This window comes from Bufo bufo, chromosome 4, assembly GCF_905171765.1.
Source record: "Bufo bufo chromosome 4, aBufBuf1.1, whole genome shotgun sequence".
NCBI classification, from domain to species: domain Eukaryota; kingdom Metazoa; phylum Chordata; class Amphibia; order Anura; family Bufonidae; genus Bufo; species Bufo bufo.
The window spans coordinates 95162552-95180830 of NC_053392.1; the positions used below are offsets into that span (position 1 = coordinate 95162552).

At 42.6% G+C, this 18279-nt stretch overlaps 1 long non-coding RNA gene across 1 annotated transcript in view; it reads right to left on the minus strand.

Annotated features, from left to right (window-relative positions):
• Positions 1 to 539: 539 nt before the first annotated feature.
• LOC120999925 overlaps positions 540 to 18279 on the minus strand; it is a 31240-nt gene continuing 13500 nt past the window's right edge. The window contains exon 3 of the long non-coding RNA XR_005778684.1: positions 540 to 651. This is a non-coding gene — a long non-coding RNA (uncharacterized LOC120999925). The remainder of the gene's footprint in view (positions 652 to 18279) is intronic.

The following is an 18279-nucleotide window of genomic DNA, read 5'->3' on the forward strand; positions in this document are numbered from 1 at the left end:
TAAAGGGGGCACGGGGCTACAGAAGGCATTGCTACTATAAATAGGCCACAGAGGGCATTGCTTCTATAAAGGGGGCACATAGGGAATTGCTACTATAAAGGCGGAACAGAGGGCATTACTACTGTGAAGGGGCACAGTGGTCATTACTACTATAAGGCAAAAAATGAAGAAATTCAGCTTCTGAAAAATGGGTCACTTTATTTCAACGTTAAAATCTCCACATACAGGAAAAAACGTACAGGTTCTATGCGTTTTGGACCTAAAAAAACTTAATGGTCCTTACTCATGAGTCATGAGTAAGGACCATTAAGTTTTTTTAGGTCCGAAACGCGTAGAACCTGTACGTTTTTTCCTGTATGTGGAGATTTTAACGTTGGAATAAAGTGACACATTTTTTAGAAGCTGGAATTCTTCATATTTTGTCTACAATTCATGTCAGCCGGGTCCAGGCTGTGTCCGTGCTTCTGAGTGGCCGAACGCAGGTGAGCGCTGCTTCAATTATCTTTTTCCATTACTACTATGAAGGGGGTGTTAAAGCTGCTCTCAATCAGAGCAAAATGTATTTGCTCTACTGCTCCAAATTGTCTTAATCCTAGGATTTTACATGCATGGAAGAAACCACACTGACACCAGGCAAGGGTCAAAGCAGTTCTCATTTATGACAGGAAGTTAAGCAGTTTTTATATAATCAGCCTCTATTGAGGCTCATGCCTAGTGATGAGCGGCAGGGGTCATATTCGAATTCGCGATATTTTGCGAATATTTTGTAGAATATTGTGTAGAATATTGGCCGAAAATTTGCAAATTCGAAAATTCGAATTTTTTACTCAAAAAATCGGAAAGGTAATGATTGTGTAATATGCAAATTTTTGGAATTCGAATTTTCGGATTCTAATTTTTTATTGCAGATTTTTCAACTTACAACTATTAGACAAAGAAGATTATATCACTATATTAGCTAAATTGCTCTATTCAATTTTTTTCGAATATTCTCTATATTGCTATAACTTCGTTTTTTCGAATATTCGTAATATTCGAAAACAAGAATATATAGCAATATAGCGAATATTCAAAAAAACCTAATATAGAGCAAAATTCGCAAACACTACTACTCCTAAAGTCAAGTATATTGCAGCCTTCTTATTGGCCCACAAGCTAGAAGCAGTGAGGGATCATGTGTACTGATAAAAAAAAAAAATAATCAAAAAAAAAAAACGAAAAAATTTGAATATTCGAAATTTCGAATATATATAACTATTTTCGAAGTACCTATATTCGCGATAAAAATTCGAAATTCGAATATTCATGATCAACACTACTCATGCCATTGTTTCATTGGCTAGAATACAAAACTAAGAAAAGAGATAACACTTGGCATCTGCGCATTGTGCATCTAGGTGCCAGCACCATATTGTAATGGCTTCACATTAATATCATGAATCATATCCACATCTCAGGGGCACAATGGGCATTACTACTGTGAAGGGCAGGGCCGTTTCTGCCATGAGGCAAGGTGAGAAAGGGGCACAAAGAGGGCATAACTACTGTGAGGGGGCATAACTATTTTGGGGGCACAAAGTGGGCATTACTACTGTGAAGGGGCACAATGGGCATTACTACTGTGAAGGCATCACAATGGGCATTACTACTGTAATGAGGCCACAGAGTTCATTACCACTTTGAAGGGGGCACAGAGAGGGAATAACTACTGTGAGGGGTCACAAAGAGGATATTACCACTGTGAAGGGGCACACATGTGTCTATCCCTCTGTGTGTGTGCATCCCTGTGTGTGTCTGTCACCATTACCATGCCCACAGTGTTCCTATGTCTTGTCGCAGCTGCATCAGGACGTTCTGTACTGGACAAGGAGAAAAAGAAGGAAGAGGAGGCAGTGCTACCAGCATGGAGTCCCGTGGGAGAGGCACAGGGAATAGTGTTGATCGCAAATATTCTAATTGGAAATTTTTATAGTGAATATCGGCACTTCGATAATTTGCGAAGATTTCTAATATAGTGCTATATCTTTGTAATCGCGAATATTCTAGATTTTTTTTTTCATCAGTAACCTCCCTTCTTGCTTGTGGGCCAATGCGAAGGCTGCAATATCTTTGTCTGAGCTTAGCAACATCCCTAGCAACCAATAGGAAAGTTGCCTACCCCTAACTATATAGGAAACTCCCCAGCAGCTATTTTCTGATGTTTCTTGCAGTTCTAAGAGAGAGAGAGAGCAGTGTCATTCCTGTGCTCTGTGCTTTGCTGAGTCATTTACATTGCTGAGTCAATTACATTAGATAGTTAGTTAGCTCCTATATATAATACAGATAGTTAGTGGGAGATAGTCAGTGTAGGTTAGATAGTGATATACGGTAGTGTAGCTGATAGGTTCCAGTGCAGGGTGTTAGGTAGTGTGATAGGAATTACTGTACTGTGCATTTTCTCCAGTCTCAGGAAACTTCTAGCAGCTTGAAAAATGTAGCAAACGTGACCCATGCCTGTATTGCGCACGCAATACGCGCATATTATATTGGCAATTTTCGCAATCAAGGAAATAATGACTGGAGATCACAAATTCTTGAATTTGTGAATTTATTGCGAATATTAGGCCAAAAATTTGTGAAATATCGTGAAAACTAATATTGCCTTTGCTGCTCATCACTAACAGGGAGGCACACTAAGGAAGTAGTTAACACTACCACATGATCTACACTAGTATTATCTGTGGTTTTACATAGGACTGAAGATATCACTACCACATGATCTACACTAGTGTTATCTGTGCTGTTACATAGTATTGCAGGTAACATCTACTATGGTATCTGTATTCAGAGATTTATCACTGTGTTACAGGTGATGTTACATAGGACTGCAGGTGATATCAATAACATTATCTGTACTTCTACCACCCCATATCTGGCAGGATAGTCTCGGAGTTCGGTGGCTTTTTGGCTTTCCTACTATTTTTTTATGGGAGAGGGGCACCATTAAAATTTTTGCCTCAGGCAGCAGAAGAGCTAGAATCGGCCCTGGGTCTGACCTCTGTTTGCAGGGGATGCCAGAACATCAGTAAATTAAGTCACATTTTTGGTGGTAGGGATACAGGCATGGCTAAGGCTAAAACTGCACCTCGTATTTGCACCCCGTCTAAATTGTATTATGTGTGGATTTCTTTCAGTTGGATTTATGTGGGGGCGTGGACTGATGCAGAGCTGAGAAGATGTGTCCCGCAGCCACAGCTAATTACCGCTCTGTACAGCGATCCCCTACCTCGAAAGTCTGCCAAAACGCTCCCAACAGCCCTCTTACCTCCCCAGGAAACTCAGCAATGACCAGGACGAAGAAAGTGCCGGGTCCCCAGTCAAAGCTCACCACCTCCTTCTCCTCGGCGCAGATCCAAGATGGCGCCCGCTCCACACATGAGGAGGCAGCAGACACGCTGAACTCCCAGCGCAAGTGCACCACGAGACAGCACATACCTGCAGGAGCTTCAGAACATTCTTCTCCTGCAAGTAAATCCAGCACACCAAGTGGGGGGGGTCACCTCTAAATTCTTCCCCTGGAGCCAACTCAGGCAATAGTATAAGACCTGAAAGGGAGAACATTATTACTTTAACTGCTACGCAAGAACTAATGGAAGATTTAAAAACTCCATACATTTAAAAATACAGTCAGCCCTAAACACCATTAGAGCTGATATTACAGCTATTAGAGACCATACTGCCCACCTAGAGGAAAAAATGGAAGAGTTTAAAGAAGCTCACAATTCCATGGTTGATTCATATAACGAAACACAAGATGATGTAGCTGCCATAAAATTAAAACTGGCAGATTTGGAAGACCGTTCCAGAAGGAACAATATTAAGCTCAGGAACATTCCTGAAACTGTCACAAACGATTCGCTCCAAGATTTCTTGATAGATTTATTCACATAAATTCTCCCAGATACCCCTGAAAGGGATCTTCTCATTGATAGAGCACACCAGGTTCCTAAACCCAGGTCAATGCCTTCAAGCATGCCGAGAAATGTGTTAGTGAGACTACACTTTTTTCACTTCAAAAACAACCTGCTGAGAGAAGCTGGGCGCAAAAAAGACATACCAGAAAGGTTTAAGCAAATCTCATTTTACGCTGATCTTTTTCCTGCAACACTAGCGATAAGGAGAGAGTTCGCAAAGTATACCGCCATACTGAGAGAAAATAACATCTCGTATCGATGGGGATTCCCAGTTAAATTAATAGTCAGCAGGAATGACAATAATAATGTGTTATTATCTCCCTCACAAGCTGCAGATCTGTTGAAGAAATGGTTCCCTCACCTACCACTGGAGGGAGAAAGATCTCCAGGAAAGCAGAAACCTCCAACCCTGATGCAGGAATGGACTGTAGTGAAGAGATAACGATGGAACAGTTTTGTGAGGTACTTCCTCCTCTCCTTTCACTCAAGGACACACACCTTTGTTCTTGCTCCAGTTTTTTCTACATTCGCTCTCCTCTTCCTCTGCATCTGGTCTTCAATCTTCTTTAGGCTCCATTCACATATCCGCAATTCCGAACGGAATTGCGGACCCATTAATTTCTATGGGGCTGCACATCATGTGGCCCGGCTCCGGAAATGCGGACCCGCACTTCCGGGTCCGCATTTACGTTCCAGAAAAAAATAGAACATGTCCTATTCTTGTCCGCAATTGTGGACAAGAATAGGCATGTTCTATTAGTGCCGGCGATGTGCGGTCCACAAATTGCGGATCGCACATTGCAGGTGTCCGTGTTTTGCGGACCCATGGATCCGCAAAACACGTTACAGACGTGTGAATGGAGCCTTAGGATGTTGAAATATCCTGTTCTGATTATATGGCTGTTGGTTAGCCGGAGCTAACCGAACCTGACCAGTCGCGTTTTCTGTAAAATACTTGAGTACTGATTTGATACTTCACTTGTTTAACCTCTGTTTACTACTAATTGTCACCCCCCTGCACAACCTCCCCAGCCCTACACATGGCAGGTGTGAAGGGGATTGGCGATAATTTGGGAATTCTTAAATACCCAACAATTTTTTGTTTATATGTTATTGGTTTTATATGTTACGAGGGCAATATGTCTATTGTAAGCGTCAGAGACATGATACATTATGAATTTCTAGGAACCAAGCAGATATCACCACCTTGGTTTAAACCATGAATCTACCTAAATGAACATAAGCACACAATTATACTCCTAATATGGCATTAAAAATATCTTCCCTAAATTTCAAGGGATTCAACTTCCCTTTCAAAAGATCCAGTCTGTGGAGAAAGGCAACAAAACTACAATGCGATATTATCTGTATCCAAGAAACTCACTTACTAGCCAAAGACAATTTCAGAATCCATAACTAAAGATTTGCCTACATTTTTCACTCACATATTAACCAAAAGATAGCTAGTGATATGATAGCAATTAAAGATACAATCTCATTTAACCTTATCTCATCCCACCTGACACTCAAGGTCGTTACATAATTGTAATCTGCTCAATTGATAACCAAATCTACACTATTGCTTCTATATACACCCCTAACAAATCCCAAATCCGGTTCCTTAACCGATTCCTTACAACCTTAATGCCTCTAAAACGTGGCTCTTTAGTGTTATGCAGTGATTACAATAAAGTCGTAGACCCCACAATGGATAAATCTCCATCAGACATCCAAGACAAGGACCTCTCTTTCAGAGGCCTTCTTCACAAAGAAGAATTGTTTGATCCTTGGCATATTCTACACACATCTGAAAAATACTTTACTTTTTTTTCTATTCCTCATAGCTCATACTCTTGAATAGACAGATTTTAGTAGATAAGGTACTACTTCAAAACGTTGTCTCTGCAAGCATAGGAGTTATATCCTGGTCGGACCATGTCCCAACGTCTATAACTATCAAAACACAATTCTCCAAATCGCATTAAATGTATTCCATAAAGCCCTACAGGAGTATTTTGAAACAAACCTAACACCAGATGTTTTCATGGCAACAGTATGGTGTGCTCATAAAGCAGTGATCAGAGGCCTTTTTCTAAAATACTCAGCCCTTGAAAAGAAAAAACGTACTCAAAAGGCAGAACTACTCACTAACAAAATCATACACTTAGAAAATGAAAATAAAAAGCGTCCCAAGGCAACACACCCCTTAACTGAAAGAACTTAGACATGAATTATATGTCTTAATGCAATCTAGGTTTGAATTTTACCTCTGTAAATCTAAATCAATGTACTACCATAGTGGAAATAAAGCTAATAAATCTCTAGCGAATAGAATTAAAATTAAGTCGGCCAAATCCAGAATCCCTCATCTATACAATGCAAATCAACAAAAAATCATGAACCCACAAGATTTTGCTAATGAATTCACAACCTATTACTCTAAATTATATAACCTGAATAAAGACAACCTAACCTTACAACCCACTCCTGAAACAATTAATGCTTTTTTAACCACCTCCAGACCGCCTAACGCAGATTCGCGTTCCGGAGGTGGCAGCGCTGCGCACAGTCACGCATATACGCGTCATCTCGCGAGATTTCCTGTGAACGCGCGCACACAGGCGCGCGCGCTCACAGGATCGGAAGGTAAGCGAGTGGATCTCCAGCCTGCCAGCGGCGATCGTTCGCTGGCAGGCTGGAGATGTGATTTTTTTAACCCCTAACAGGTATATTAGACGCTGTTTTGATAACAGCGTCTAATATACCTGCTACCTGGTCCTCTGGTGGTCCCCTTTGTTTGGATCGACCACCAGAGGACACAGGCAGCTCAGTAATATGTTGCACCAAACACCACTACACTACACTACACCCCCCCTGTCACTTATTAACCCCTTATGAACCCCTGATCCCCCCTGATCACCCCATATAGACTCCCTGATCACCCCCCTGTCATTGATCACCCCCCTGTCATTGATCACCCCCCTGTAAGGCTGCATTCAGATGTCCGTATGATTTTTACGGATCCACTGATAGATGGATCGGATCCGCAAAACACATACGGACATCTGAATGGAGCCTTACAAGGGGGTGATCACCCCATATAGACTCCCTGATCACCCCCCTGTCATTGATCACCCCCCCTGTCATTGATCACCCCCTTGTAAGGCTGCATTCAGATGTCCGTATGATTTTTACGGATCCACTGATACATGGATCGGATCCGCAAAACACATACGGACATCTGAATGGAGCCTTACAGGGGGGTGATCACCCCATATAGAATCCCTGATCACCCCACTGTCATTGATCACCCCCCTGTCATTGATCACCCCCCTGTCAGGCTGCATTCAGATGTCCGCATGATTTTTACGGATCCACTGATACATGGATCAGATCCGCAAAACACATATGGACATCTGAATGGAGCCTTACAGGGGGGTGATCACCCCATATAGACTCCCTGATCACCCCCCTGTCTTTGATCACCCCCCTGTAAGGCTGCATTCAGATGTCCGTATGATTTTTACGGATCCACTGATACATGGATCGGATCCGCAAAACACATACGGACATCTGAATGGAGCCTTATAGGGGGGTGATCAATGACAGGGGGGTGATCACCCCATATAGACTCCCTGATCACCCCCCTGTCATTGATCACCCCCCTGTCATTGATCACCCCCCTGTAAGGCTCCATTCAGACATTTTTTTGGCCCAAGTTAGCGGAAATTATTATTTTTTGTTTCTTACAAAGTCTCATATTCCACTAACTTGTGTCAAAAAATAAAATCTCACATGAACTCACCATACCCCTCACGGAATCCAAATGCGTAAAAATTTTTGGACATTTATATTCCAGACTTCTTCTCACGCTTTAGGGCCCCTAGAATGCCAGGGCAGTATTAATACCCCACATGTGACCCCATTTCGGAAAGAAGACACCCCAAGGTATTCCGTGAGGGGCATATTGAGTCCATGAAAGATTGAAATTTTTGTCCCAAGTTAGCAGAAAGGGAGACTTTGTGAGAAAAAAAAATATATCAATTTCCGCTAACTTGTGCCCAAAAAATTTTTTTTCTATGAACTCGCCATGCCCCTCATTGAATACCTTGGGGTGTCTTCTTTCCAAAATGGGGTCACATGTGGGGTATTTATACTGCCCTGGCATTCTAGGGGCCCTAAAGCGTGAGAAGAAGTCTGGGATCCAAATGTCTAAAAATGCCCTCATAAAATTAATGTGGGCCCCTTTGCGCATCTAGGCTGCAAAAAAGTGTCACACATGTGGTATCGCCGTACTCAGGAGAAGTTAGGCAATGTGTTTTGGGGTGTCATTTTACATATACCCATGCTGGGTGAGATAAATATCTTGGTCAAATGCCAACTTTGTATAAAAAATGGGAAAAGTTGTCTTTTGCCGAGATATTTCTCTCACCCAGCATGAGTATATGTAAAAAGACACCCCAAAACACATTGCCCAACTTCTCCTGAATACGGCGATACCACATGTGTGAAACTTTTTTGCAGCCTAGGTGGGCAAAGGGGCCCACATTCCAAAGAGCACCTTTAGGATTTCACAGGTCATTTACCTACTTACCACACATTAGGGCCCCTGGAAAATGCCAGGGCAGTATAACTACCCCACAAGTGACCCCATTTTGGAAAGAAGACACCCCAAGGTATTCCGTGAGGGGCATGGCGAGTTCCTAGAATTTTATATTTTTTGTCACAAGTTAGTGGAAAATGATGATTTTTATTTTTTATTTTTTTTTCCTTACAAAGTCTCATATTCCTCTAACTTGTGACAAAAAATAAAAACTTCCATGAACTCACTATGCCCATCACAAAATACCTTGGGGTGTCTTCTTTCCAAAATGGGGTCACTTGTGGGGTAGTTATACTGCCCTGGCATTTTAGGGGCCGAATGCGTGAGAAGTGGTTTGAAATCAAAATCTGTAAAAAATGGCCGGTGAAATCCGAAAGGTGCTCTTTGGAATGTGGGCCCCTTTGCCCACCTAGGCTGCAAAAAAGTGTCACACATCTGGTATCCCCGTACTCAGAAGAAGTTGGGCAATGTGTTTTGGGGTGTCATTTTACATATACCCATGCTGGGTGAGAGAAATATCTTGGCAAAAGACAACTTTTCCCATTTTTTTATACAAAGTTGAATGCTAGGGCAGTATAACTACCCCACAAGTGATCCCATTTTGGAAAGAAGACACCCCAAGGTATTCTCTGATGGGCATAGTGAGTTCATGGAAGTTTTTATTTTTTGTCACAAGTTACTGGAATATGAGACTTTGTAAGAAAAAAAATAAAATCATCATTTTCCGCTGACTTGTGACAAAAAATTAAAAGTTCTATGAACTCACTATGCCCATCAGCGAATACCTTAGGGTGTCTACTTTCCGAAATGGGGTCATTTGTGGGGTGTTTGTACTGTCTGGCCATTGTAGAACCTCAGGAAACATGACAGGTGCTCAAAGTCAGAGCTGCTTCAAAAAGCGGAAATTCACATTTTTGTACCATAGTTTGTAAACGCTATAACTTTTACCCAAACATTTTTTTTTTATCAAAGACATGTAGAACAATAAATTTAGAGCAAAATTTATATATGGATGTCGTTTTTTTTGCAAAATTTTACAACTGAAAGTGAAAAATGTCATTTTTTTGCAAAAAAATCGTTAAATTTCGATTAATAACAAAAAAAAGTAAAAATGTCAGCAGCAATGAAATACCACCAAATGAAAGCTCTATTAGTGAGAAGAAAAGGAGGTAAAATTCATTTGGGTGGTAAGTTGCATGACCGAGCAATAAACGGTGAAAGTAGGGTAGGTCAGAAGTGTAAAAAGTAGCCTGGTCTTTAAGGGTGTTTAAGCTATAGGGGCTGAGGTGGTTAAAGAGGACCTTTCATCAGTTTAGCTCTAGTCTAATTATGGTCTTACCTTATAGGGTGGCCCCCACTGATGCTATGGCACTTTTTATTTTCCAAAGACACCCCCGTTTGTCCGCTCTTGGCCCCGTTGATTTCGGCACCTTATATTATAATGAGCCAACTCGGTTATACTAGGCGGAGACTCGCAGTTTTGCTGGGGGGCGGTTCTCTTCTCCCTGGCTGTGAGCACATCCAATCAGAGCGCACCGCTCTTAGCCAGGGAGAATGAGCTCCTCCCTGGCTAAGAGCGGTGCGCTCTGATTGGATGCACACACAGCCAGGGAGAAGAGAACCGCCTAGTATAACCGAGTCGGCTCATTATAATATAAGGCGCCAAAATCAACGGGGCCAAGAGCGGAAAAAAAAAAAGTGCCATGGCATCAGTGGGGGCCACCCTATAAGGTTAAGGCCATAATTAGACTAGGGATAAACTGATGAAAGGTTCTCTTTAAACAAGATTTCTCTTCCTAAACTATCAAGTACTCAACTTCAAACTCTAAACCAAGATTTAAAAACTGAAGAAATATTGAAAGTTATAGCCTCCCTCAAACTCAATAAATCCCCCGGGTCCTGACGGACTAACCAATGAATATTATAAAGCCTTTTTGCCAATTTTATTAGAACATATGAGAGAATGTTTTCAACAATTCTTTGCAGCACATCCCATACCCAAAGAAATTTTATCGGCCATAATAGTGACACTACCTAAAGCAGCTAAAACTCCTGACACCCCGGCCAATTTTCACCCCATATCCCTTCTCAATTCGGACCTAAAGATTTTTGCCAAATTATTATATAACCGACTAATAGATATCCTACCCGACTTGGTAAATAATGACCAAGTAGGATTCATTAAAAACAGACAGACACCAGACGGTACAAAAAGTTTCTTTGATCTTCAGGGCCTCTTCGATAAACACAAAGCACCTTCTCTGCTCCTGTCCCTGGATGCAGAGAAGGCGTTTGACAGAGTTAACTAGGACTTCTTGAAGGCCACATTATTTAAATTTGGTTTTCAAGGTAGTTTTATTACAGAATCACTGTAGAATTGCAGTGGCCAATATGGCGGAACTGCTCAGACCCCAAACACTGTAGCGTGTTTCTCATTGGGCGAGCAGTCCCATCGCATGTGAACCACAGAAATATCGTGGCAGATATGGAGGAGCTGCTCAAACCCCAAACACTGTAGCGTGTTTCTCATTGGGGGAGCAGTCCCACCGCATGTGGACCGCAGCAAACGACCATCCCGAGCAATTAATGCGTACAAAGGAGGACGCCAGCGCGGTCCACATGCACCACAAAAGCATCCTGCACAGGCAGAGCATTGTGCGGATGAAAATTACAGCACTATTATATAGTTTTATTACAGCACTCCTTGCACTATACTCCAGACAGTTTGACATCATCAACAGCACTCGCCAAGGATGCCCTTGGTCGCCCCATTTTTGCCCTAATCGTGGAACCCTTAGCAGAGAGTATTAGAACTTCTTAAGACACCTCTGGTATTAAGGTCTATGAAGCGACACACAAAATTGGTCTTTTTGCTGACGATACCATCCTAATTATGACACAACCGTCTGTTTCTTTACCAGCAGCTGTAGAGATACTCATTCTCTTCAGCGCAGTATCCTACTACAAGGTTAACGTAAACAAGGCTCAAATACTCCCCATAAACCTTGGTCGAATGGAACTTAAATCCTTAAAATCCAAATTTCACTTCCAATGGGTTAAAAGTAACCTTCCATATTTGGGCATAATACTAGCATATCCCCCCTCATTAATGTTCCAATGCAATTATCTTACCTTATTGGAAGATATCAAAAGTAAGGTAACCTCTTTCAAGATGTTCTTTATTTCAAGGCTAGGCAGAATTGCTATTTCAAAAATGATGATACTTCCCAAAATTCTCTATTTCTTCAGAAATGTGGCTTCCTACATCAGAACCCTTCAGGCCATTATCATGAAGTTTTTTTGGAATGGTAGGAGGGCCAGAGTGAGAGCAGATATTTTGTTTTCACATATGTCTAGAGGAGGTGTGAACTACCCTTCCTTATCACTATACTATAAATCAGTGATTCTATCTCATCTAAAATCACTATGGATAAAAGACATTTCTAAGAGATGGGTCCAAATTGAACTAGGAATGCTGAAAAACCATGACATTTCAAACTTTTTGAATATGCACCTCAACTTTGTACCACTCATCAAATCCCCTTTCCTAAGCTCCACAGACCCATTGACCAGCGAACTCTTCAACTCACCGGACATATTAGACATACCCATACCGTATCTGTTTTTGAGTTGTTCAACCCTAATTTCTCAGCGTTAAATTGGAATACCAAAGGCATCAGCTGCTTGAGAGATGTAGATGGTATTGAACTATACCAATTTCCCAGTTTATCAAAGAAGTACGACCTGTCAGAACTAGAGTTGAGCGGACACCTGGATGTTCGGGTTCGACGGGTTCGGCCGAACTTCACAAAAAAGTTTGAGTTCGGGACCCGAACTTGACCCGAACTTGACCCCGAACCCCATTGAAGTCAATGGGGACCCAAACTTTTGAGCACTAAAATGGGCCATGGTAAAAGATCATGTGACGTACCATGTGATGACCAGAGTGACGTCATCCCAGGTCCTTAAACTATAGTTAATGCTCTCCACAGGTCCTAGACAGTAAAAGAGTCAGACGGAGATGCCCGGCATCGCGAGCAAGTGGATTAAGGTGAGTTAAATGATTTTTTATTTTTTTTAACCCCCTCCAGCCCTGTTTTACTATGCATTCTGTATTCAGAATGCTATTATTTTCCCTTATAACCATGTTATAAGGGAAAATAATACTATTTACAGAACACCGATCCCAAGCCGTTCGGGTTTGGGTACCAAACACGCGCGATTTTTCTCACGCGAGTGCAAAACGCATTACAAGGTTTTGCACTCGCGCGGAAAAATCGCGGGTGTTCCCGCAACGCACCCGGACATTTTTCCGCAACGCCCGTGTGAAAGAGGCCTAACAGATGCAGCAAGGGCTGCAATATTAAGTATTTTGCAAAAAAAGGGTGTTTTTTACTAACAGAATATGAAAGCTGTATATAACGCTTGAATTTCACACGTGCAGATGCAGCAAGGGCTGTAAAATTGTGTATTTTGCCCAAAAAGGGTGTTTTTAAAAACCCAGAAAATTCTAGCTGTATTTCTAGGTTAAATTGCACACTGGCTAATCCTGCAAAGGCACCAGATGTTGGATATTGCCAAAAATGGGTGTTTTTTTCAAAGCTAGAAAATTATTGAAGTTTTTAAAACTTGTTTTAAACAGTAACAGATGCAGCAAGGGCTGCAATATTAAGTATTTTGCAAAAAAAAGGGTGTTTTTTTTTTACTACAGAATATGAAAGCTGTATATAACGCTTGAGTTTCACACGTGCAGATGCAGCAAGGGCTGTAAAATAGTGTATTTTGCCCAAAAAGGGTGTTATTAAAACCCAGAAAATTATAGCTGTATTTCTAGCCTAAATTGCACACTGACTAATCCTGAAAAGGCACCAGATGTTCGATATTGCTAAAAAAAAATGTTTTTTCAAAGCCAGATTATTATTGCAGTATTTCAAGCTTGGATTTGAATGTCACAAAAGCACAGATGCAGTTCTGGTGCACTGAGCTTGCATAAAATGGCCGCCGCCGCCCACCTAACTAACAGACGGATAAAAGTTATTTTTCTCTGTCACTGGGCTCAGGGCAGGGTAAAAAGATTGTGCACTGCACCCATACAACTAAATCTATGTACATCGCTAAATTCAATAGAAGTTCTGATAACAGATTCTCTCCTATTCTCTCCCTCACAGCAGCAGCAGCAGCATCCTCTACCTACACTAAGCACAGCAGAGTGACGTGCAGCACTATGTGACTCCAGCTTATATAGAGGCTGGGTCACATGCTGCATTGGCCAATCACAGCCATGGCATTAGTAGTCGTGGCTGTGATGGCTTCAAAGGGCACACAGTTAAACGTTGAGATTTTTACCGTCATGTGTCTACGCCAATCCAAGCTTATGCGAATACTATCTCTTCCTATATAAATACCCCTTTTAGGACTCTGACTCTACTGGGCTGCTAGGACAACTGCCATGCTGTAGAATGTACTCTTCATTTTTAACAGCGTTGTTATATCCCTCATGTTATTTGACAAAATTCATTATTTTCTTTTCTGTTATGTTATTATAAAACATATGGATATGGATGCCATGTTAATACGACCTATTGATCTGATTCATGTAACAGAATATGGTATACCAATATAAATGATGTTAAAAAAAAAAAAAAAAGGATTTATGTAAGGCTACATGCACACGAATGTTGTTTATTTCCGTGTCCGTTATTTATTTTTGCGGATAGGGTGCGGACCCATTTATTTTAATGGGTCCGAAAAAAATGGGTACAGCACTCTGTGTGCTGTCCACATCAGTATGTCCGTTCCTTAGCCCTGCAAAAAAAATAGAACATGTCCTATTCTTGTTCGTTTTAGGCATTGTTACAATGGATCCACAAAAAACTGATGGAATACGGATGTTATTCTTTTTTTTTTTTGCGATCCGGAATTTGCGGACTGCAAAACACATACGGTCGTGTGCATGTAGCCTAACACAGAGAAGCCCTATGGAATTCATTATCAATCATACAGTAGCTTTTTTATATTTTAATGTTTTCTCATTCCACTAACTCAAGCCTCCATGACACATAACAATTAATTGCTAAACTCTATTTTCTCTTTTCCTGGAAGTTTAGAAAGCAGTGCTGGCACGGGGCCATACACCATGCAGCTAATTCCTTAGAGAAACGCAATAAAGGAACTAATTAATTGAATTCTATTACTAATACATAGCATATGCAAACCAGAGGCAGGTGAAGCCAAGAGCTTGTGGCTTTAATTCTTAGAACTTCATACAAATTGCAACCTTGACTGATAAAAATGCATTTCCCCATGGATAGAAGGACGGCACTGATGATACTTCAGTGGAAATCATTATGTAAATATGGTATTATGTCTGTCATACAAACTTTTGTGATTTATCACAATATTAAACACTGAAAATTTAATAATGGAATTTTCTTTTTAAATAAAGTCATACAGGTGAAACTCGAAAAATTTGAATATCGTGCAAAAGTTAATTTATTTCAGTAATGCAACTTAAAATGTGAAACTAATATATGAGATAGACTCATTACATGCAAAGCGAGATATTTCAAGCCTTTATTTGTTAAGATTTGGATGATTATGGCTTACGTCTTATGAAAACCCCAAATTCACAATCTCAGAAAATTTGAATATTACATGAAATAAAACAAAAGAATGTTAAATAGAAAAATGTAGGACCTCTGAAAAGTATAATCATGCATATGTACTCAGTACTCGGTTTGGGCCCTTTTTGCATTAATTACTGCCTCAATGCGGCATGGCATGGATGCTATCAGCCTATGGCACTGCTGAGGTGTTATGAAAGACCACGATGCTTCAATAGCAGCCTTCAGCTCCTCTGCATTGTTCGGTCTCATGTCTCTCATTTTTCTCTTGGCAATGCCCCATAGATTCTCTATGAGGTGCAGGTCAGGCGAGTTTGCTGACCAATCAAGCACAGTAATCCCATGGTCATTGAACCAGGATTTGGTACTTTTGGCAGTGTGGGCAGGTGCCAAGTAGTGATGGACGAACATCGGCCGGGACGATCTGCGAACGCGATCAAATGTTCGCGAACCGCAAGTTCGCGGCGGGCCCCATTCACTTTAATGGCAGGCGAACCTGAAAAACCTTCAGCTCATATTTTCAGCCAGGGCCGTCTTTAATATTGATTGGACCCTGGGCAAAAATTTACTTGTGCCCCCTGGATCCCGCCTTCCCACACCTTAGCAGGCAATCACGCCCTCCACCACAACACACACACAAAAAATCCACACATCTGGTAGAGTACAGTGAATGACTGTAAATACTTCCAGTTCTCCAGCGGCTCAGGATCAGTGCTCTGGGCAGCTGGGATCAGGCTGGAAGTGGGCACCGCTCTGCAGGAAGGAGACCAGGGCTCGGCTCACCCTATCGTTACAGTGCACCCCAGCACCCCACAGTATGCAGTATAGCGCCCTATAGTATACAGCAACCCACAGTATGAGGTATAGCACCCTATAGTATACAGCACCACACAGTATGCAGTATAGCACCCAACACTATACAGTACCCCACAGTATATAGTAGAGCAGTATAGAAGCCCACAGTATACAGCACCACACAGTATGCAGTATAGCACCCCACACTATACAGTACCCCACAGTATATAGTAGAGCAGTATAGCAGCCCACAGTATACAACACCTCACAGTATACAGTAGAGCAGTATAGCACTTCACCGTAAACAGCACCCCAAACTATACATGATACAGCACCCTACACTATACAGCCCCCACACTATACAGTACAGCAGTATAGCACTCCACAATATACAGCACCCACAGTATACAGGATACAGCCCCCCACAGTATACAGCCCCCCACAGTATACAGTACAGCAGTATAGCACTCCACAATATACAGCACCCACAGTATACAGTATACAGCCCCCCACACTATACAGTACAGCAGTATAGCACTCCACAATATACAACACCCACAGTATACAGTATACAGCCCCCCACAGTATACAGCCCCCCACAGTATACAGTCCCCCACAGTATACAGGCCCCCACAGTATACAGCCCCCCACAGTATACAGGCCCCCACACTATACAGCACCCCACTATACAGTAGTTTACAGTATATTAGCATAACAGCCCCTGTCACCTTTTTCTGATGTAATCTTCACAAAAAAAGCTCCACAGTTAAGGCAAACTTCTACAGCAACACTCCTGGTAGAAAGGACCTTCATGACCTCATAGCCATGTGACCAGTAATATTGCTAGGTTACTGGTCACATGGTGATGATGTCATCTAAGGTCCTAGAGAATCACAGCTCTCACAGTATGCTGCCTGGAATGCCGGCAGGCATGGCATGGCAGCACCCCCTGTGTAGCTGACAGCCTGACACCTGGGGCAGTGGCTAGCAGGGCTCAAGAGGCAGCTGCCTTGGGCCCCCCAGGAGCAACTGGGCCCGGGGCAGCTGCCCCTTTTGCCCCTTGTTAACCACCTCCAGACCGCCTAACGCAGGATCGCGTTCCGGAGGTGGCAGCGCTGCGCACAGTCACGCATATACGCGTCATCTCGCGAGACGCGAGACTTCCTGTGAACGCGCGCACACAGGCGCGCGCGCTCACAGGAACGGAAGGTAAGAGAGTTGATCTCCAGCCTGCCAGCGGCGATCGTTCGCTGGCAGGCTGGAGATGTGTTTTTTTTAACCCCTAACAGGTATATTAGACGCTGTTTTGATAACAGCGTCTAATATACCTGCTACCTGGTCCTCTGGTGGTCCCCTTTGTTTAGATCGACCACCAGAGGACACAGGTAGCTCAGTAAAGTAGCACCAAGCACCACTACACTACACTACACCCCCCCCGTCACTTATTAACCCCTTATTAGCCCCTGATCACCCCTGATCACCCCATATAGACTCCCTGATCACCCCCCTGTCATTGATTACCCCCCTGTCATTGATTACCCCCCTGTAAAGCTCCATTCAGATGTCCGCATGATTTTTACGGATGCACTGATACATGGATCGGATCCGCAAAACGCATCCGGTCGTCTGAATGAAGCCTTACAGGGGCATGATCAATGACTGTGGTGATCACCCCCCTGTCATTGATTACCCCCCTGTAAAGCTCCATTCAGATGTCCGCATGATTTTTACGGATCCACTGATAGATGGATCGGATCCGCAAAACGCATCCGGACGTCTGAATGAAGCCTTACAGGGGCGTGATCAATGACTGTGGTGATCACCCCATATAGACTCCCTGATCACCCCCCTGTCATTGATTACCCCCCTGTCATTGATTACCCCCCTGTAAAGCTCCATTCAGATGTCCGCATGATTTTTACGGATGCACTGATACATGGATCGGATCCGCAAAACGCATCCGGTCGTCTGAATGAAGCCTTACAGGGGCATGATCAATGACTGTGGTGATCACCCCCCTGTCATTGATTACCCCCCTGTAAAGCTCCATTCAGATGTCCGCATGATTTTTACGGATGCACTGATAGATGGATCGGATCCGCAAAACGCATCCGGACGTCTGAATGAAGCCTTACAGGGGCATGATCAATGACTGTGGTGATCACCCCATATAGACTCCCTGATCACCCCCCTGTCATTGATTACCCCCCTGTCATTGATTACCCCCCTGTAAAGCTCCATTCAGATGTCCGCATGATTTTTACGGATGCACTGATAGATGGATCGGATCCGCAAAACGCATCCG